Below are 22214 nucleotides of genomic sequence, written 5' to 3' on the forward strand. Positions count from 1 at the left end.
AACTTGACAAACCTAGCAACTCTGTACAAACTTCTTCACATCTTGTGAAATCTGAGGCCAAAAATAATGTTCTCTAAGAATGGCAATGGTCTTATCTTGACCAAAATGTCCTACCATCCCTCCACTGTGTTTCTCCTTAATCAGATTTTCCCTCATGGAACTCCTTGGAATGCACAATTGGCTGCCCTTGAATAACATACCATCCTGAATCAGATAGTCTAACCACTTAGTTCTGTCTACAGCAACAGGCTCTTTACAAGCTTTCCACGCTTCAGCAAAATCAGGATCATCAAGGTACAGATTCTTGAGTTCATCAAACCCAACTACTTCAACCTCCATTACTGTTAGCAACAACTGTCTCCTACTTAGTGCATCTGCAACCCTGTTAGATTTTCCACTTCTATTGTTCAACACAAATGTATAGCTCTGCAAAAACTCTACCCACTTCATATGCCTCTGATTCAATTTACCTTGGCTATTTAGGTATTGTAATGCCTGGTGATCAATATACAAAACAAATTACTTTGGCAATAAATAATGCCTCCATTTCTTTAACGCCTGAACTATTGCATAGAACTCTTGATCATAAACAGAATACTTCTTCTTTGCATCATTCAATTTTTCACTAAAATATGCAATAGGCTTACCTTCTTGGCTCAATACAGCCCTAATAGCGTTGCCACTAGCATCACAATCCACCTAGAACACCTTTCTAAAATCTAGAAGTGCCAACACATGTTGTTCTATCACCTTCTTCTTCAGCAATTCAAAACTTCTCGCAGCTACTGCAGTCCATTTGAACTCTTTTCTATCCCCTCTTATTGTGTCAGTTAGGGGTGCACATATGCCACTGAAATTCTTAATAAACTTCCTGTAAAAACTATCCAGACCATGAAATGATCTTACCTCAGTAGCAGACCTCGGAGTAGGCCATTCCAAGATGGTTTTTACCTTCTCTGGATCCATTTTAAGACCATCAAGTGATATAACAAACCCCAAATAGACTAACTCCCTTTTTGCAAAGATACACTTCTTCAAATTAATTAACAGTTTCTCTTCCCTTAACCTTTCAAGGACACTATGAATATGCAATAAATGTTCTTCCAAAGTCTTGCTGAAAATTAAAATATCATCCAAATAGACAATAACAAATTTTCCCAAGAACTTCTTAAGTACCTCATTCATAAGTCACATGAAAGTTCTTGGGGCGTTCGTCAATCCAAAGGGCATGACTAACCACTCATAAAGACACTCCTTGGTCTTGAAGGCTATTTTCCACTCATCTCCTTCTCGAATCTGTATCTGGTGATAACCACTCTTGAGATCTATCTTTGTGAAGTACTGAGCTCCACTCAAGCAGTCCATAAGATCATCCATTCTTGGCAAAAGAAATCGATATTTGATGGTTATCCTATGTATAGCTCGAGAGTCTGTACACATCCTCCACTCTCCATCCTTCTTTGGTGCTAGTACTGCAGGTACTGCACATGGACTCAGGCTCTCTCGAATCAAGCCCTTCCTCAATAGTTCCTGAACCTGTCTATTTAGCTCCTCAATTTCAGTAGGAGTCATCCTGTGAGCAGCCTTGTTAGGCAAACTAGCTCCTGGGATTAAATCTATCTGATGACTAATTTTCCTTACTGGTGGCAATCCTTCTGGAACATTATCAAAGATAATATCTCCAAATTCACCTAGTGAATCTGAAACTTCAAGTGGTATTTCACTACTACCTTCTTTATCTTTCCTAAGAATCAAAGCATAGCACATATTTTGATGTTTCATTCCATCTTAAAACTTTCTTCCATCAACAAGATAAATCCTAGCACTGCTACATACCTTTTCACCTTCCTTTTTCATGGGCTTCAATTCGTGGCGAACTCCATCTTTTGTTAGAGAGTATGTGTTTGCATGACCATCATGTACTGCATGGCTATCAAACTGCCATGGTCTACCCAACAATAGATGGCAAACATCCATTGGAATAACATCACAGAGAACTTCATCATGGTAACTCCCAATTTTGAATTTCACGAGACATTGTTCATTTACCAGGACCTTATGATCATCTTTCACCCAAGCAATCTGATAGGGCTAGGATGTTTCTTCCTCTTGAGCTTCAACTTAGAGACCATCTCCTTTGATACCAAGTTATCAGTGCTACCACCATCAATGATCACATCACAACATTTATCCTCACACTTGCATCTGGTACGGAACAAACTCTTCCTTTGTCCTGGTTCAATCTCATCACTTAGTAGGACCCTTTCATTTACCAAAGTCTCTCCTCTTTCTGCATCCTCTAAATGTGATGATTGTGCATCCTCATCCACATGAGCAACCCTAACTTGACCCTCAGCTCTCCTATCTATCCTTCCTTGTCGTTGAGGGCATTCAAAGGCACAATGACCTTCTTCATTGCAATGGAAACAAGTACCACGGAAGCCTCCTCTTCCTTGTCCACGTCCTCTACCTCTTTCTCTCTAATTTCCAAAGTCTTGATCAGGGAACGGTTGAAACCCTCATTCCTCTGGTTCCTGCTAGTACCCACATCTTCATTTTTCTTTTGGGTTTCAGATGACCTACCGCTTCCCCTTCCTCCTTAACCACACCCTCTTTGTCTCCCTTCAAACCTCTTATTTAGCTTCTCTTCAACTCGTAGGGCAAACCGGTATGCCTCTTCCACGCTGGTCATTCTTACCAAACTTAATTCCTTCTGGATGCTAGGTCGTAACCCACTGATATAACGAGCAACCTTCTCCTTATTTGCTTCTGCATGCCCTGCTCTAATCAAAAGTCGATAAAACTCCTCTGTATATTCTTCGACTGATCTTCCTGCTTGCTTTAGCCCATGCATCTTCTTAAACAAATCAAACTCGTAGTCCACAGGAATGAACTGCTTCTTCAATTTGTCCACCATGCAATCTCACCTTGTGATCTTCTCCTTTCCTCTTCTGTTTCTTTCCAATTGAACCTCTTGCCACCAGATTTTGGCATGGCCTTTAAGTTTGGCCTTTGCAAACTTAACCCTATCTGGGTCCCTGATATCCTCATACTCAAAGTATTCTTCCAATTCATTGATCCAATTGATCAACTCATCTGGTTTCAGATTTCCTAAAAATACACCCACATCAATTGTAGGTCTTTTCCCAAACTTAGTAATGGCCCTAAAAAGCCTTTCCTCTACCTAATTCAGAACTTCCCCGTCAAATTCCCCTTCTGGTACAATTTCTTCTTCTTCATTGTCATCCTCACTATCGTCACCTGCGGCAACATTTGTTCCTCTACGGAGCTCCTCTTGCAATGCTTGTACCTGTCTTTGGAGGGCTCTAACCTCCTCAAGATTAACAACTTCGGCCCTTCCACCACGCTCTCTTCGTGGAGGCATCTTCTTAACTCAAACCCACAACCACACAGTTCTGGTGCAAACTGCCTCACAGTCGGCGCTCTGTCTACACGCTTAAGAAAACCAGCTCTGATACCACTTGATGAGGACACAACCCAAGCACAGAATGGACAGAACAAGAAAAGGGAAATTGTATTAACTGTGAAAATAAGCTAGTACATTCAATACAAAGAAAATAGACTTCAAAACATGCCCTAAGGGCTTACAATAGCACAAAACTGGAGATAATTTCTCATTTTGGTACCTCCTCTCAAATTCCACTCCGAACTACCTTTTACAATGCCAAAAATGTCCTTAAATAGACCCCGGAGGGTTAAGGACTAGGAGTACATTCTAGAAAGTGCTAGTAGGCATCCACCGACCTAGTAGAAGGCTCCAGAAGCCACGTTAGAAGTTGGTGCAAATCTAAAAGAATCCAAAAACGGTAACCGAACTTTCGGGAGGCATAACTTTAAAACTGTAGCTCCGATTGACGAACCATTTACATTTTCGAAAAGCTCTCGAAGCGCTCTATAGCCCTATGGACAAGCCTAGCTTGTCCCCCATTTTTCGGCCCTTTTCGAGGTCATTTAATGCCCCTAACCTGACTTTGAAGCATTTTTAAGAGGTCTCCAAAAATCGAAAAACTGCAATAACTTTCAAATCGTGGGGCCTTTTGACCTGATTCTTTTTCTGGAATGCTCTAAATTGCAATTACATTCATTTGGCCAATTTACACCTCCTAGTTCACCAAAATGATGGCTCAATTACATACTCCTATTTTTCAGCATTTACACGTATCCCAAGGTGTTCAAATACTCTATCCTAAAACACTGATAGTGGAATTGTGAGAGTTGGAACCTTTATTTGACCCAAATGGGTATCCAAAAATGAAAACACATGAAACAAAAATTAAGTCTAAGTACATTTTTTTTTTGGGTGACACAGGATTGCCCTTATACCTCTGGATGCTCCTGCATCATCTTTAAAATCCCTACTCTAGATGTTCCCATATCTATTGTGTAGACTAATGTTCTGCATTGTCCTGCTAGTGCGTACAAAGTTTGAACTTCATGCACTTGATTGTCAACAAAGTGCAATTAATTTTCTGCTAATACTTGAAAATGAAATCAAAACAAATCAAATAACACTAATTGGCCATGCATGTCCTCAAGAATAATTGAAGAAAAAAATAAATTTATATGACAAAATGGAAATAAGGTATAATTTGGTTCCAAAGGAGATTGTCTTGACAATTGAGAGTGACTAAAAAATTAGATCTAAGCAGAAAATAGCCACAAAATAACTAGAAGATTATTTTGAGATTAGTTTCTCACGAAAAATGTAATGTTGATATTCTTGAATGCTTCCTATATGATATTAACCAAAAACTACATTTGCACCTCAAACATTGTAAATGTAAGATGTAAGAGATGGTGTTGTCTAATAAGCTCTTCTGCACCGCACATATTGGATTTATAGGGTGGAATAATCCAGAAACACGTACTCATTTCAATTGTTGCCTCTTACATTGAAGGATTAAGAAGATACAAAAATATAATTTTTTTGACTGAGAAATGGTGACCTTAAAAAACACAAGATTTTAACAACGCTAGTAAGATGCAATATTTAAGAGATAGGAAAACTATTACTGAGAGAGCTCATTTCAAGTATAGAAATTTGATAATAACAGCTTGATCATGCCTGTCATTAAACAAAAGCTTATACGGCACACAAAATAAAATGTAATCTTCTAATAAACAATGTATGCCTTCAACATAACATATAATCTTGTAATAAACTATGCATGCCTTCAGTTATTACATAATTTCGAGCTCAAAGTTCTTAAAAGGGATGAAAACCAGAACCATTACATATAATAATTTTCTTTATCTCCACACATTTACTTAAACCCAAAATTTAACACATACAAATAAATAGAGTTTTTGACTTGATGCAGATTGATGTGATATAAGTGATCCTATAGATACCTAAATGTAAAACATCTCAAGAGCATTAAAATGACGTAATTTTATTCTGAGATTGCCAAAAAAGTAACTGCACAAGGCAAACATAGGAAAATAAAATACGCATTCAGTAAAACTTTTTTTTGACATGAATGTTTCTTTTGAGAACTTTCTCATTCGCAAGGCTTTTTTTATATACTGCATTTACATGGTGTTGGCTTCTATCATATGTCACTATCATATTCTACTAGGGTTAATCACTTTATACCATCTTTTAATTTCTTTAATATGCACAACTTACAAGGAGACAATGTACAAAAGGCATGTATCTCCCACCTCGAAGATACTAAAAAATGACCAAGCTTGCCCATAGGGAAAGCTATTTGCCACCATTTCCACATAATAATAACCATAAATACTGCACCATTTCTCATTCTATAAGGGATTAATAACACTTGTCTCCTAACAAGAACCATAGTTCAACCTGCACTCAATCAAGACAAAGTTGAGAATCAAGGTAAAAATGTTTGCAGAACCTTAAAAAGAAATAAGTTTAAGGATATAGAAGTTAGTGTGACATAACAGTTGAATGAATCACTGAAGTAAAATCCTGTGAAAGGGCCACTCCAAATAAATATGCAAAAAGCTCTAAAGAGTGAAATAGTTGTGTTAGTTAAACACAGCCTTCACAACGAACTTACTACAGGAATATATACAAGACACCCAGAACAACACATAGGGCACCCAACTCAAATTATATAAGTATAAAAAAATTGATGTTGTCGCTACTTAGCAATAAATAAAATTTATGTAATCAAATTTCCACAATCCATTAGAAGTGCAAAACAGTTTTCTAGTATTTAATTGTGTACATATTTTTATCATCAACATTTTTCATCAGGATAAAGGAGAGTGCTAGAGAGTAGAAAATTAATGAAAATAAAACAACAATTTAGGAGAACAATGCTAGATTGGAAAGAAATGTAAGCAAACCAAGAAATTATTTGTACTTTTTGATGATATACCTAGATAATTTGTCACCTAAGTCCTATTCACACCGATTACTTAAGTTTACTTTTACACAGGATAGTTATCACTTTGTCTCAAGTCATAAGATTAAGACATGTCATAATCTTACACAATCATGTATTCATGTTGACCTACATATCCAAGGTGTTCCCTTTGTAATCTCAATTCATTCAATCAATCTGTTAGTACATAATTATTTTCTCATAGTTGATCTCTCTTGCTTTTGCAGAAGTCCTGAGATCTCAGATGGCTACAATCTTAACCATATTTTGCATGGTATATTACTATATAATATTCTATATCAACTATCACATAGTATCTGAGCATATGGGATTGCTTCTTGTTAGCCTTAATTGAGAGATCTAGGATGCAAATCTTGGTGTATCTTGAAGTTAAATATGCTCTTCTATTGCATCAAATGATGATCAACAGAATTTAAAAAATACTTGATAGAAATATCAGACTCAAAGGCTTTCCTCTTTGTGGTTTCATATGGCAAGCCAAAACTGGAGCTTCTCGATGCACAGTTGAGCTCACTATTGAGTTTAGAGTGTTCGAAAAAGTCAATTTTGTCTTTTGTTTTGTCCAATGAACATCTAAAGTCAAATCTATAGGGGTTTGAAATTGAGAAGTGGATACCAAATCCAGAAGATAGGGAACATTTTGAGTTAAGACTCAAAACCCTACCATTATGTCTGAAGGCCCAAAACCTAAGTTACAAAATAATCTACATTTAACTTGAAGAGACTTCCCCAATCCATCATATAGAGCAAAACAATAGTGTTTCTAGATTTGATTGTGTGCACTATTTTTGCATCAATGTTTCGAATCACACTCTATGATCCACAATCACAATGAGATGAGCTAAAGGAAAAAAGCTTAGTTCCCAATTCAGAATACGAATCTGATTCGGGCACATGAATCGAATCTGCCATTAGGATTCGTGAATATATATATATATATATATATATATATATATATATATATATATATATATATATATATATATATATATATATATATATATATATATATATATAAAAGAGAGAAATATACAATGGGAGAATGAAACAACGAGCAAGTTTGAGGTGAACTATATTTGGATGTGAAATAAAAGGTCATTTTAGGATTAGAAAGCAAAAAAAATATTTTAAAAGTCATTAAATAAGTTAGACCCACTTAAAACATTGGCCTGTTTGTCAATCCTTGAAGATTCATGTTGATTCAAGTAGGATCCTTGTTTTACACAGTGAATTTGTTCGGATTTGCGAGCTACGAATCTGGACGAATCCACTATGTAAAACAAGGATCCTACCCAAATCAACACAAATCTAGCAACTAAGGAAAAAAGTGATGATGACGGATCATGGAGTGTGATTCTAAATGTTGATGTTTCTTTCCAATGGCAGATTCTTCTAAGGCAACAAATTTCAAATCATTTGGTCCAACTAATTCCTCATATGTATCAAATTTATCTTTTTTTAGGTCTACCAACTAATTCCTCATATGTACATTCAATGCAGTCTTCAATGCTAACCTCATAGCCGAACTCTGATTATTTGTATTTCCTAGGTAATACTACTTCTATGAAGCAATGATTCCTATCAACTACAAAAGTAATATTAAGTTTAAATCTTTATACACTATCTTCCATATTTCTCTATCTTGAAATTAGGTTCTTCCAAAGCTCAAGGAAGTATTCTCTACATGCATTATCCTTGTTATCCAACATGTTCAGGTAACTATACATTGCTCCCATATTCCAAACAACATTCTCCTTCAATGGTAATGATTTCAAAAAGTAAAATACCAAACAAACAACCCAATATCCAAAACAAAAAACATAACCCTCAATCTCAGTTAACATCAAGTTGTTCAACAATTATAATCTCAACAATTCACATAAGTCATAGTCTATTCCTTCCCTAACCATCTGATGAGCAACATAAGCAACAATGAGGAAGTGGATCTTTCTCTATTTCAGTAGTTTTTGTATGTCATGCCAAATGCAACGTATTTTACTATTGGATGGAAAATTGTGCCAATTTCGAAGGCCTTTTGATCTCTTGTTACGCCTGTCATAGTCTATTCCTTCCTTAACTATCTGATGAGCAACATAAACAACAATGAGGAAGTGGATCTTTCTCTATTTCAGTAGTTTTTGTATGTCATGCCAAATGCAACGTATTTTACTATTGGATGGAAAATTGTGCCAATTTGGAAGGCCCTTTTATCTCTTGTTACACCTGTCATAGCTCCAACTTCCTTCTTCTTTATTGATTTCATTATCAGTATGGATTTGTAGGAGCAAAGACTTGTAACAACATTAATGGCTTCTTTTGTTATCTGATAATTTGGCCAAATGCAATTATCATGTATTGTACTCTAGATCTGCACTAAGCAGCTTTATATCCAAAACCATTGCAGAGTTAACAATATCCATAAAAGGGTCTAATCGTTCCATTCACAATTTGATTTCTGCAATTACTAGTCATATGACCAAATCTTTTGTAGGCAAAGCACTGAACATTCCAATGTATCTTGCTTTTGCATTTTGCAACTTATGTCTGAACTTTTTACAAAACAAGCATCACCCATAAGAAGAAGGGAACCTTTGAGCATTAGGTTGCTTGACAGAAGGTTAAGTTGCAAAATTATTTTGATTCAAGACCTACTTTCCTTACATTATTTCTTAGCTTATTGTCGAGCTTGAGTCTTTTTCATCTCGTCCTTTCTTTCAATTCTTTGATCTGAGCATTCACCAGTTTCAAAGCTTAATCATCCTTTGTCCTTGGAAGTTCTGTATGCAATCATTATTTAATCAAGTTTCAGAGTGGTTTCCTATACTTTACCTTCTGACTTCAAAATTACTACATGTCCCAACTTTGCCCAATCTTTTGTCTTCTGTTTGATTATGCCATTAAAGCATTCTTCAAATTTATTGCTTTCTCTGATTCAAAATTTCAGATTAACAATTGTTAAATTTGCTTATTTCAAGTCCTTGTTGAGTTCTCTATCTTTCCTTGAACTTTTTGATTTGCTCCCTCGGCTTTCTTGATGTTTTCTTTCAGATCCTTGTTTTCACTTTCCACATTTCCAAGGTCCTGGAGCTATTTGCAATTCTCCATCCATTTGGTTGTCATCTATCCTTCCTTTGGATGTCATTTGTTCAACCATCAAGATCTCCCTTATGTGCTTTAGCTACCAATTGTTGAACAGTTGTTATATTGAGAGGGGGGTTGAATTGGTATTGAATCCAATTCACTTAGGACCTGTTTGGCTGTGAGAATAGAAATATGGGAATAGGAATTGTTATTCTGGAATAATTATTCTGAAATAGAAAACAGGTTTATTATGATATTTATAACTCGATAACATATATCAGCTCATGTCCCTTTTCCTCTTACTTTTGTGATTACTCTTATTTATTGGGGAACCTTAATTTATAAAAGTGAAAAACTAAGTAATTCAGGAGGAAAGGGCATGATAGTGACGTGTATTTGCATAACAGAAGTATTAGTTTCTATGTTTGGTTCAACCAAAATTTGATGGGAAATTCACGGACCCAAAAATTGATGTTTTCTAAAATAAATAAAACTAGAATAGGAATATGTATTCCAATTCCACATGTTTAGGTGGAATTGCAAATGCTTATTTTTGGGCCAAAATTGGAATACGTATTCCTATTCGCAATTCTGATTTGGTGCACCCAAACAGAGAATTCAAAATTTTAAGATTTTACATATGCCTATTCCACTTGTATTCCCGTTGCCAAATGGACCCTTAATGCTCTTCAAATCATTCTTATCATTCATATAAAAAAAAAGCAAATAATCAAATGATCAACTGAAACAATTACATTGCATGCACTAGAGGACACTACGATTTTTATAGTAGAAAACTCTTAATATTGTATAACTAGTTATAAAATATTACAAGCACTTACTGCACAGCTCACTACCAAAGGGCTTACTACCCAAAGTAAAATAGGTAAACAAAATGAACTATTATCATTGCATCTAACATATGCATAAAATCAAATTCCTTTGAAGCTAAAAATACAAACTTCACACACTTCATCTATTCTTCAATATTTGCATCTGCGTCTGCTACATATCACTATATATTCCTTCACAAGTTCTAATAAAGAAGGTGCAACAATCATGTATACACAAAATCCAACCATGTTCCAGGTTGGCCATACTTGCTTCATCAATAGTCGGCTAAGATCATTTTCTACATGTTACATCCACTGTATACTAAACATTTTAGTTCCATGAGTCAGCCAAAAAACAATAATTATTGATACCAACTTGATATTAGACATTTCATTCATCTTTTACCCATGTCCCAAAATCATAGGAATAGAACTATCCGTGCAAAAAAATGATAACACACTAATTATTTTTGTCTTGAAGGAACAAAGCAACACTCAAACCAAGTTACCAGACAAAATAATAATCTGACCAAAGCACCAAAACTCATGAAATCTTGAATATAGAAGCATTAGATATACCAAAACATGTCAAAATCAGATACCCATATATGTATATGTGAAGCAGTGTGGACCAAAACAAGATCGACATTATCACTCAAATTCTAAAAGCCATAGCAAAATAGGTCAACAAAAGTATGTTGACATCAATGCCAACTAGTTTCATATAACTACAACATTCTCCTTCATCAATGACAAACTTCCAACACTCTTACCAGAATACCAAGCACATGTACACCTATAGTAACTATCACAAAGTCAAGTGCTCTCAAAACAAGCGTGAAACCAAACTCTACCTTTAAGTAAATAATGACATATACAAATCCCAATTGGTTGCAAAAGCCATATTTAAAACAAAAGGACAAGTCATATAACTGTTTGCACAACTGTCAAAAGAGTCAAGTTATGAGACCGTTGGAGCTTACCGTTAAGACAAGTTATAATAGTGTTGTCATTGATGCCAAAGAAGAATTGAAGTGTCCACAGATATGGGAAAAGAAACTGGTGAGACAAGGAAGAACACTAGTGCATTCTAGTCAGACGACTGGACTACAGTATGGTGATAATGGAAAGGTGAAAATAAGTGATCTTCAGAATCACATTTAGACAAAGTGAACTAAGTGAATGGTGACATGAAGTAGAAGTCAAGACAGGTGAACAGAAACTGGAGATTTGTTGTCAAAGTAGACACAATGAGAAGACATCAAGGTCAAGGCAAGAAACCTGTGACTATACACGCCACAAAGGTAGATGTAATTCATCTGGCACCTTGGAGATTGGAGAGGGGGTTATCACATCAAGCTCCAACAAGCACAAGAAAATTCAAATTTGAATTCTTCCCAGCAAGTAAACAGGAGTCACACGAAACCCATGACCTTCTATGTCAGGAAAGTATACTTGACACATGCAACCTACGAGAACGGCACATGACAAAGACAAACAAACACACACAACAATTTAAGGAGAATTCAAAATTTGAATTATTAGGACTTGAAGATGATTGAATAAGAATCATATATAGTGTTTCATTTTTTTATGAACTTGTGGGATTGCACATTTGAGAAGCTAGATGCCAAAGTGCAATCACAGGAGAAAAGTTGAGAAGAAATGAATGAAGGTGACTGGAGTTGAGATGAAATGTGATCAATAAATCTAGGGAGTCAAATGCACAGTGATCAAGAGTGCTGAAGTTGAGCATAGCTGAGTATAGAAGTGATAAAATTTGTGTTGTGTTGTGGGGTTTTCACACCATCGCCCCATTGCAATTGGGGACCCCCTTTTTGTCTCTTGGTCTTGTCCTTTTGGCTTTAGTTCTTGGTAGTAGTCTTGGGCTTGATCTTCTAAGGTCCCCTCTTTCGAATGAGAATTGGTAAAATTGGCCAAGTCTGGAAAGTGTTGTTCATGTGGCTCCCAGAATAGAAACTATTTGCCTCTTTGAGAATCGAATGTCTTGACATACTCTTTTTAGCTTGTCTATTTTTAGTAAGTCTATTTATAGTAAATTTCACTACCTCCCAGATTGACCTTATTTTGAATTTGTAACAACTTACTATTTTTAGTAAATTTCACTCCCTCTCGAATTGACCTTACTTTGACTTTGGGACTACTTACTATTTTTAGAAAGTCTATTTTTGGCAAGTCTATTTTGGCAACAAGTGAGCTCTAGTTGATATAGAGACAAAAGGGTATCTGTTTCTATATCCAAACAAATGAGCAAGCAAGACAACCAATCAAAAAATGGTTAAGTCTAGAATCACCCTTGAAATATCCAAAAGTGGAAAGGCATGAAGACATCAAGAAAAATGGTTGTTGCGGAATTCTTCCATCATGGACAAAATCCATCACCACTCAAAAAATCTTGCCTTGGAGAAAAATGGTTGTTGTGGAATTCTTCCATCACAGACAATTTCCATGATCACTCAAAAATCCTGCCTTGGAGAAAAATAGTTCTTGTGGAATTCTTCCATCATGGAAAAAATCCATGATCACCCAAAAAATCCCACCATGGAGAAAAATGGTTGTGGAATTCTTCCATCATAGATAGAATCCATGACCACTCAAAAAATCCCTCCTTGGAGAAAAATGGTTGTCACGGAATTCTTCCATCATGGACAAAATCCATGATCACTCAAAAATCCAGCCTTGGAGAAAAATGGTTGCTGCAGAATTCTTCCATCATGGAAAAAATCCAAGACCACTCAAAATTTCTGCCCATAAGAAAACTAGAAATCTTGGAAAAAATGGCCCAAGTGTTGGTGGTGCAAGGGACCTTGAAAGATAGGGCCCTCACCATTTTCAATTTCGTTGTGTTGTGCTCCAAGAGAGCCTTTGTAAGTAGAATAAGGGTCAGTGGACCTAGGTGCATTAGCTAGCGTATAGGAAGTCATAAAATGTCCTTAGAAGAGTCATTAAATGGCCTTAGAATCAAGGCATTCCTTGCCATAGAGTTATAAGTAACCTAGAGAATAGGCCTCTACCCTAGGGAAGGATCCCTAGCATGGAAATGCTAAGGGATAGCCAAACTAGCAAGTAGGAAGTGTTAAAAAATTGCAAGCAAGGAAAATTGCAAAAGTTGCTATGCAAGAAATTTTGCAATTTTGCAATTTTGCAAGAAAATGCTGATTTTCTTTTCCAAGCATCAAGGAGGTCGATGAAAGCCCTAATATGAAGGAGAAAGACCTAGGAAGACATATTTAAGCTTCCCAAATCCTAAAGTTGGCAGATGTTACTTGTTATTGTACGAACAGCATGTTGTAGCATGAGTTTTGATTGCAAAAAGACTAGAATACTAAGTGTGGAAGGCTTTTGAACTTTGTTTTGTGTGTTGTACCAGTTGGCATTGTAGATAGGATTGATTAGGACATTTTTGTTTCAATGAGTTTGTTTTGGTTGTGTGTTATTTCATTCTTTTAAAAATCTTTCTTTTCCAGCCAGTATGTTGTCCTATTATAGGCAATTTGCATTGGAAATGATGTAACTCACTATCCCACCGTAGGAACTATACGACCTCTAGGGGATAGTGAGTGTACATAATGTACTACACCTTGGCAAAAACATGTGCCCTCAAAAGCATGGGAAGCATTTTTAAGCTCTTGCCCTAGGCAAGCCAAAGCATGCCCAACTAGGAAATAATGAAATTGTAGAGCTTATTGTTTGCAAGGTTGTGGAGATCTTTTGGAAAGTGAATGTGGAAGTTGAAAAGGAGTGAGAGGAGGTTCTTTGGGTAGAAGGACAAGGTGCCACCGATCCATTAAGGCACCCAATAAAGCCAAACAGCAAGTTGCCCTTGAAAACCCTCAAAATCAGCAAAGGCACTATACGGCAGTTCTAGGGTCTAAAACCTAGAAAATTTGAAAGTGCTCATGAAATGAATACAAGTCTGTCAAGACACTTTGGAAGGCTTAGTGTAAGAAATTGGAGAAAATCCCTAATTTGTAGGAACAATAGGACTAATTGGGGCTCTTCCTTGTAGCCCTGTTATGAAGGAAAAGGCTGAAATCGGTAGGAAGTCCAACCATAGAGAGTTGTTGTGGAATACCAAAGAAGTGCATCGCAAGGTTTTCTATCTTCTCCATGATCCTGCAAGTTGGAAGTGTAGAATGGTCAAAAAGACCTAGTTTAGTTGGAAGACCTTGAATACTCTCCATCTAGTATGGGAGCATGGCAGATAGCAAGAAATGAAGTTTGATCAAGATAGTGAAGTAGGGTTTAGGATTGGGGGATCTTTGCTTAAAAAGGATCCTATAAGTCCATTGGGTGATCTAGCAAGACACCTTAAGTCTCAACAGTAGCCAAGAAGCATGAACTTGTGATTGGTTCATCCCTATTCTCCCTATCGGTTGGAAATATCTCCTTCATGGAAGGAAAAATGACTAAGTGTTGGAAAATTCCTCCTTCATGGAAGAAAAATGGCTAAGTGTTGGAAATTCCTCCTTCATGTAGAAAAAATGGCTAAGTGTTGGAAGCATTTCCTTCATGGAAGAAAAAAATGGCTAAGTGTTGGAAATTTCTCCTTCATGGAAAAATGAAAATGGCTAAGTGTCGAAAAATTTCTCATTCATGGAGTAAATTGCAAGAAGTAGATAAAATTTGGCTAAATATCTTACTAGAGAGACAAAGAATATGTAATTGGTTTATGTGTTTCGTTTTGAATTTTTTTGCATTATTCTTATATTGCTTATTTCTATTTTGCAAGAGGAGAAAGCTCTAATTCTACAAATTCAAGAAAGACGCTCAAATCCAAAATTCTAGTACCAACATCAAAGACATCAAAGTACTAAGTGATCCGATCACAGGTATTCAAGGTTCAAAAATCAAAGCTCAAATCCAAAAATCCAAGAACATAGCGAAGGAAGTTCAATATGAGGAAACTCTAAAGTGAAAAAATCATCCGCAACGGATTCCAATCCATTACAAGGAGATAAATTTTTGAGCGGGTACATGAAAGATAAGATGTTTGAGGAGAGATTTTCAAAAAAGTTAGTCAAAGTTGGATCTTAGTTTAAAAAAATGACTGTGTTAGAAAGGAATCAAGCTTACCTGGCCTTGATCATGATTTCGTGGCACCCAATTATCTTTATTGATGAGTTGAGGTCTCCAAGTCAAACTTCTATGCATTCAAGAATGGAATCAAGAATAATCTATTCTAGGAAGACTGAGCATTTATCAAGGAATGGACATGCATAGTGGGTAATTATTGCACCCCACTCTCTTTCTGTGCAAGCATGCATAGTGAAAATTTATTACCCACTATAGTAGTGAATTTCTCATTGCATTAATATAGATTCCTTTTCTTTGTCCTTACCCTAAATAATGGTTGATGTGGTGCAATCTTGGCCATCGATTATTGTAATCATCTGGGCCACCCATTGTAATCGAGGACCTATATAAAGGCCTCACTTCTCATTTGTTAAAGGAGGATTTTTTGAGATTGTTGCTATGAGCTACTAAGATTATAGAGTTTTCTTTGAAGCTTGGTGAATAGTTTATGTGCCTTGGTGCTTGCTTGTTCTCTTAAATTCCCTCATTTAGATTAAGTTAGTTTAGTTAAAGTGTTGTGATTGCAATGGAGAATATGATGGTGTATTGATGGATTCCTCTGGTTCATACTTTTGACATTTTAGTGATTCTAAATCATTGTGCAAAGTTAGCCTGAACTCATTTCATGCATATGTTTAACTTCTATCATTCATATAAATTGTTCTTTATGATGGTGTATATGGTGGTTTGAAAATCTTTCGGCATAACCCTTGAGGATTGCACCAATTCATGCATAGTTGTAGTATAATTTGGCGAAACGGAATTGAGGAATTTGTCCACTAGAGTACCATTTATTGTCATCACTACCTTTAAGATTAGAATAGAATTCCTGAACCCAATCCTATTTCATTTTTCCATATTTTGTGAAAATCCAAAAAAGTACTTCATTGCAAAAGCTTTATATAACTCCCGCAACCAGTATGGCTTGAAATGAATATGAATAAACACACAAAGGCCCCTTGTGATCATTAGCAAATTACATCAACCACCAAGCTTATCCACAGTCAAGACTTGGCGTTGAAGGAACCTTGGAGTCATTGTATGATCTTCTAGCAATCTTAGCATACACGAGATTTTGTGCAAGAGAGGATAAGATGTTTCGGTATTTTGTTATACTATTTGGTGGGTCATAAAACACGCATCAACAAGTTGCAAAGCCAAGGAGAGTCGAGCAAGTTGTAGATCAGTTTATGAGCATAAAGGTGATCTGAATCAAGCTAAGTAGATATCTTTTATAGATCAATCATCTTCTTCTTCTCTTATCATTACAACAGAAAATCCCATTGTGGGTGGAGTCTAGCAAGTCTTTTGTATAGAATCTCTTTACTAGGTAACACATTCACTTGTGTTCTAAGTCCTTTAACCAGGCTACCCTTTAACCGGCTAAAGACTCTAATAGGTCTCTCAAATCCCTTAACCGAGTGGCACTTGACAGTGTCGTAATCTTCTAACAAGGATAAGTTGTTGACCAGGCGCACTATAGAAAGGTGCAAGTTTCGTAAGCATTGCCTCACCACTGTCGTTTTTGGCCTAATCAGATTTCCACAAGATAAATTGCTGTTGCATATTCAGTATTGTGTGGACCAACAATAACATCACTTGCTTTATTTCAGGACCATATATAGCTTAGAGATTGCAACAAGAAAGATGAAAAAAATATACAACGAAGATGTTTGTTAGATGGAATATGCTATTAATGGAGTTTAGACTAGTAGAAAGGTCAAAAACTGCTTCTTGCAATAAAGAGGAACATCAATGAGAAGGTGCCAGGGGAGGTTCTCTTCTAAACATGTGGAAGCAATAAAAATGTTCAAGTAAACTTTGACAGCATTTAAAAACAGCCCAGAAAGGGTACAAAGTTGAATCAATTCAATGATCCAAAGCCCAAGCCCTCCGAAAATCATATGGATGTCTTGGGATTTCTTCATGATTCTATGTGCATATTTACAACCATCAGCTTTGTTAGTGGATAGTAGCCTTCTCGGTAATAATCATATCTGTATTGCTACTAGGAAAATTACTATTACCAAGCAAACTTTATGACCAATATACATATGAACTTCAAATCATGAAGAAACTCCAAGGTATTTGTATGACTTTTGGAGGGATGTGTAAGTTAATGATAACTCCAAGGCACTAAATTCTTGTGTATCCTGAATATTGCATACCCTCATAGCAATAGAAAGCAAATCATCACCTAAATTCCATACATTGAATTGACCTAAATATCTTGAAATAGATGACATGTTCCTAAATGCCAGCCACCAGTTGCATGAATCTGGAGACTCTTGACATATATCAATGCAAGCACCTCACCCTCCTACTGATATGTAATACCATCAAGACGAGGGAAGAACTTAACAAGTCAACAAAGAACACAAAGTGGATTGAGGGGATAATTAATAAAGAACACCTGCATATTGCATCCCTTGTTACATAATAATGACAAAGATAATTATCCCATCCAAATACAAGACATCATAAACCCAAATTAGCAATGCCAGTTGCAGGCATGTGAATATTGACTAGATTAATTTTGATGGACATTAGAAAATTGCAGAGCCACTACAATCTGCTGCCGCAATGGAAAACATTATAATACTAACCACCATTAAAATAACAATGGCTAACACAAATTGTGAACTGTTGTCTTCTATTCCATTTCTGGTTCACTGGAAAGCATAGCTTGAAAGAATTCTAAAGAACTCATGGGCCTTCAAGGATTGGAACTGTCCTTCCAGCTCCCATAGTCAATTAACTGCATGCAAAAGCTACTGAGTTGAATAATTATCTCTATCATGAGTAGTGTCCTAGGAAAGAACTTCAATTGGAGTCCACAGTACATGACAAAAGATGAAGTACAATGAAATTGGCTACAAATAGTTGACCTGCCAATAGGCATAAACCACAGTTTGGATAACAACAAAAAACATCTTCTGAAAAAGAGAATATCCAAAGAAACCCAAGATTGGAATTATCTCCTCCGGTCTGGATTTTAATGAAAGAATTGTGCACTTTTTTCAAAGCCGAAATCCCTCAGTGGTGATCATGGAAGACACAACACCATCTTGGTTGGAGAATTAAAAAATCACAATGTCAGCATACAGAAGAGGCTTGAAATGGCGGAACTTCAAATGAAGTTTTTTCAGTTTCAGATATCTGATACCCATTCACTGCACAACTCTAATCCTGGTTAATATTTTAAATGATCACTCCAGATTTTATGACAAGCTCTTAGTTATTAGCTAGTAAACAGTCCTTCATACCGACTTTTATAAGTATCCAAAAAGGGAACTTGTCTAATTTTACAACTACCAAAGCTAAGAAAGCCAATAAAATCAACAGGGAGTTCATGTCAGTTTTTGTTATTATTAAACCAAGGAAAGATAATAAAATCAACTGAGAGGTCATGAATGCTGGTACTGGTACTAGTGCTCCATCCGGGCAAGACTTTGGTTCTACTGAGTTTGAAAAATATGTAAGATTTAGCTTGAATACCATATTCAATGATAGTTACCGATGAGCTCTGCAATTTCACAGACAATATTATCTCTGCAATCTTTTATTTTCCTAGGAAGAAAGTGTTATGACATAAAGTTTGCCGCAAAAAGGTTAAAACAGAGAATTTATTATTATTTCTCAAGCATCAAAGAACTTCGAACCAGATGAATTTCAGCACCCTCCTTCAAGTTAAGTTATGAAGCAAGGGAATGTGAGAAGAATAATGCTACTTAGAAAATGTCTCCAATCTATACAATCACGATGAGTTAATTCATAATTTTATCACATAGGAGATGGCAACATGACAGGTTTCCAATACAAAGAACATGCTCATAAAACTGTTGTTTATTATACTGAAACCAAATTACTCACAATAATTTTCTTTCTTATTCTATATTTATTCTTTCTTTTAAGTTATGTGCCCCAGATCTCTTTTATAGACTAGATAACCTTCTGAGCATTACAAAAGCTTAAAAATCAGAAGACAAAGTGCTTATTCTAGAAACAAAAACAGTTTATCTTAGTGAATTTATAGCGCCTCTAAATAAACAAAAAGATAGAAATGGTAGAAGAGTTCAGTGAAAAGCATAAAAACAACAACAACAAAAAACTAGAACTGGGAGCTTTCAGAGCCAAGCTGTAGGAGAACAGACATGCTACACACTTGAAAAACTAACAAAAGTTGTTATCATAGATAGGCAGGGCACATGTCCAATCACAAAGAAACATCTAGGCTTTGACTTGAAGAACCCAAACCCCTCACAAAGCAAAAATTAAGATGTCAAACAAAAAATTTCATATCAGTAGAGTCATTCAGAGGATATATCTTTGCGGATAGCTCCCACAAAACTAATGTCAGCTCATCCAGTAACACAATGTAAACAAAGAGTACATCTGACAGGCACAATACAAAGTCCCAATACAAGAAAAAATTACAGAGCCTGCACAACTTCAACATTTAAAATATGCTAAAAGCCTGACATGTGTCCTAATATCTTTGCCTGTTGTGAGAAGTGTATTCTGTCTGTTTTTAAATTTTTGTAAGTCTTGATGTTTCAAGCTGCCTGCTTCTACGCTTTCCAGACAAAATAAAACCTTCTGTTTATCATAAAATATATTAAATAATTAATAATTCAAAATATTCTTACAAGTAATCGCTAGATAAACATACCCTTCAACGAATGTTCTTGAAACTTTCCCCTCATAACCCTTACAAATTTGAAAAGATCATTAGTCCGATTCAACTCATCCAGTAATTCTTCAGTACCTTCAATGCTAGGGACACAATCCAATACTGCTGGTACAATAAAGTATTATTATATCATAACAATTTGAATAATCAAATATTAAGAAGAAAGAATTGGATCAATAGCATGTATCAAGAAAATCCTCTTCAACATTAAACTGTGGCTTTTTTTTAAATGACTAACTCGCACTAAAGAAATAACTGCAATTAGTATGAACATACAGGTATAGCTGTCGTTGCTTCTGCAATGACGGATGCTGAATGAAAACTCACGATCTGGACATAGTCGGTCAACATTGACAAATATGAATTTAATCCCTAAAGCAGAAAGACAAAAAGTTACTCCACGGTCAAGATGTTACTGATATGAAAATGCTCAGAAATGAAAATTGCTGATGTATAAAGATACATTATGAAATCAGTTTTCAGTCTCTCACCATGTCCAGATTCGATACGAAAACCAAGTACTCTACTGTACCATGCCACAGCATCTTGTTGCCCTCTCTTGAATTTCAAATCCAGCTTATCTCTATCTTCTAACATTGTTAATGTTTTTTTCAAACAGGAAGGAAGAATGTGACTCAGAACGTTTGTAAAAGCCCACAAGATCATAAAGATTAAACTTAAAGTCACAATCATAATCAATTTCCCCATAAACCAAATGTCACAGTGCTAATAGTTCCATTAAATACTCTTTTGAACTGGAAATACTCTACTCTTAGCCATATGTGCAATGGACATGATGAAGCCACCAATTGTGAACAGTAGCTTTAGTCGCTTTCAAAAGCTCAACTTTGTTGAATCTCAGTCCATATCATTTCCAAAAGCTTATTTTTGGGAGGATGGATTTTTGTGTCAGATCTGCCATAATTGTGTCTTGCCCAAGGTAGCAACCATATTACGCTATTAGATTTGCTTGACTTCTGTTGTAACCTGTACCTCATCAAGATAGTTCTCTCCTCTTCAGTGTACTCAATGAGTAGATATTTCAGTAGTACTATGTTTGCTTGTCTCTTTTAGACAATTAGACCATTCACACAAAGATTGTTAATTCTAGCCTATCTGAGAGAAAAACAATATTGCTCTAGAATTTTCATTATTCAATTCAGAATAAATATTTTCTCTATTGAGGTTTACAGCAGTTGAGTCAAGATTACAGTTGGACTTCTCAATTTACATAAGGGAAGAAAAAACAAGTTAAACAACTAGCCATCACTTTATAGTCATTGTGTTAGTTGACGGCTCAGTTGCAATAAAATGGATAATATATTGGATATGATAGAAATAAAACAAACTTTCAAGATTCCCAAATACGGATACAATTAGATACAACAATTATAAAATATATACATAGATTCTCATTCAACATAAATCAAACATATTTCTTAATAAATATTTTGATGTTTATACTTAATTTTAAAAGAAAAAAACGTCTCCAGTAAATTAAAAATGTGCGTGTACGACACAAAGAAAGACTGACAGAGAGAAAGAGATCAGTTTTGCATGGTCCAGTTTTCAAGAATTTTATATGTTTTTTTCTAACTACTGAACTCGATACAGCATCAAAATGCCTCTGCATGGCTGCATATGTTATATAAACAAAGGGCTACTGTTAAATAAAATACACTACAGACACTCAGACTGTTCATAGTGCCATATCCAGACATATCATTTAACACACAAGTATAGGCTTCAGTGACATTGATATTTGCGCAATTGAATCTAAAAGCTCATGGAAGGATATCCTTAAACTAGCTTGTAAACAACTGATGTGTCAGTCTTCAATTCGGACAGCAAGATGACTGCAAACTTAACCAATTAGACAACACAATGATGAGGCCAATGAGAATACACACCAAACTAAAATTTGAGTAAACACTCAGTGCTCAAAATGGCTTACAAGATGCATTCACAGCCTTGTAGACCTTGTACAAGAGCTTCAACAAGTTAATAACACCCCAAGAACTAACCAGACTCCGCAAAAATTACCACCTACTACCTTTTCTCTTACAACAGTCAAGAACATAAGAAATTATAAATAAACAGTTTCCATAA

At 35.7% G+C, this 22214-nt stretch overlaps 1 pseudogene across 1 annotated transcript in view; it reads right to left on the reverse strand.

Moving 5' to 3' along the window:
- Positions 1 to 5456: 5456 nt before the first annotated feature.
- Positions 5457 to 22214, reverse strand: part of LOC149530998 (kinetochore protein SPC25 homolog) — a 75408-nt pseudogene continuing 58650 nt past the window's right edge. The window contains exons 4-7 of the transcript XR_016359052.1: positions 20597 to 20695; positions 20382 to 20477; positions 20085 to 20207; positions 5457 to 5833 (exon numbers count right to left, since the gene is read on the reverse strand). The product of XR_016359052.1 is annotated as a kinetochore protein SPC25 homolog (transcript). The remainder of the gene's footprint in view (positions 5834 to 20084; positions 20208 to 20381; positions 20478 to 20596; positions 20696 to 22214) is intronic.

Source organism: Cupressus sempervirens, chromosome 11 (assembly GCF_028749045.1).
Source record: "Cupressus sempervirens isolate cs-2001-9-10 chromosome 11, ASM2874904v1, whole genome shotgun sequence".
Taxonomy (NCBI): Eukaryota; Viridiplantae; Streptophyta; class Pinopsida; order Cupressales; family Cupressaceae; genus Cupressus; species Cupressus sempervirens.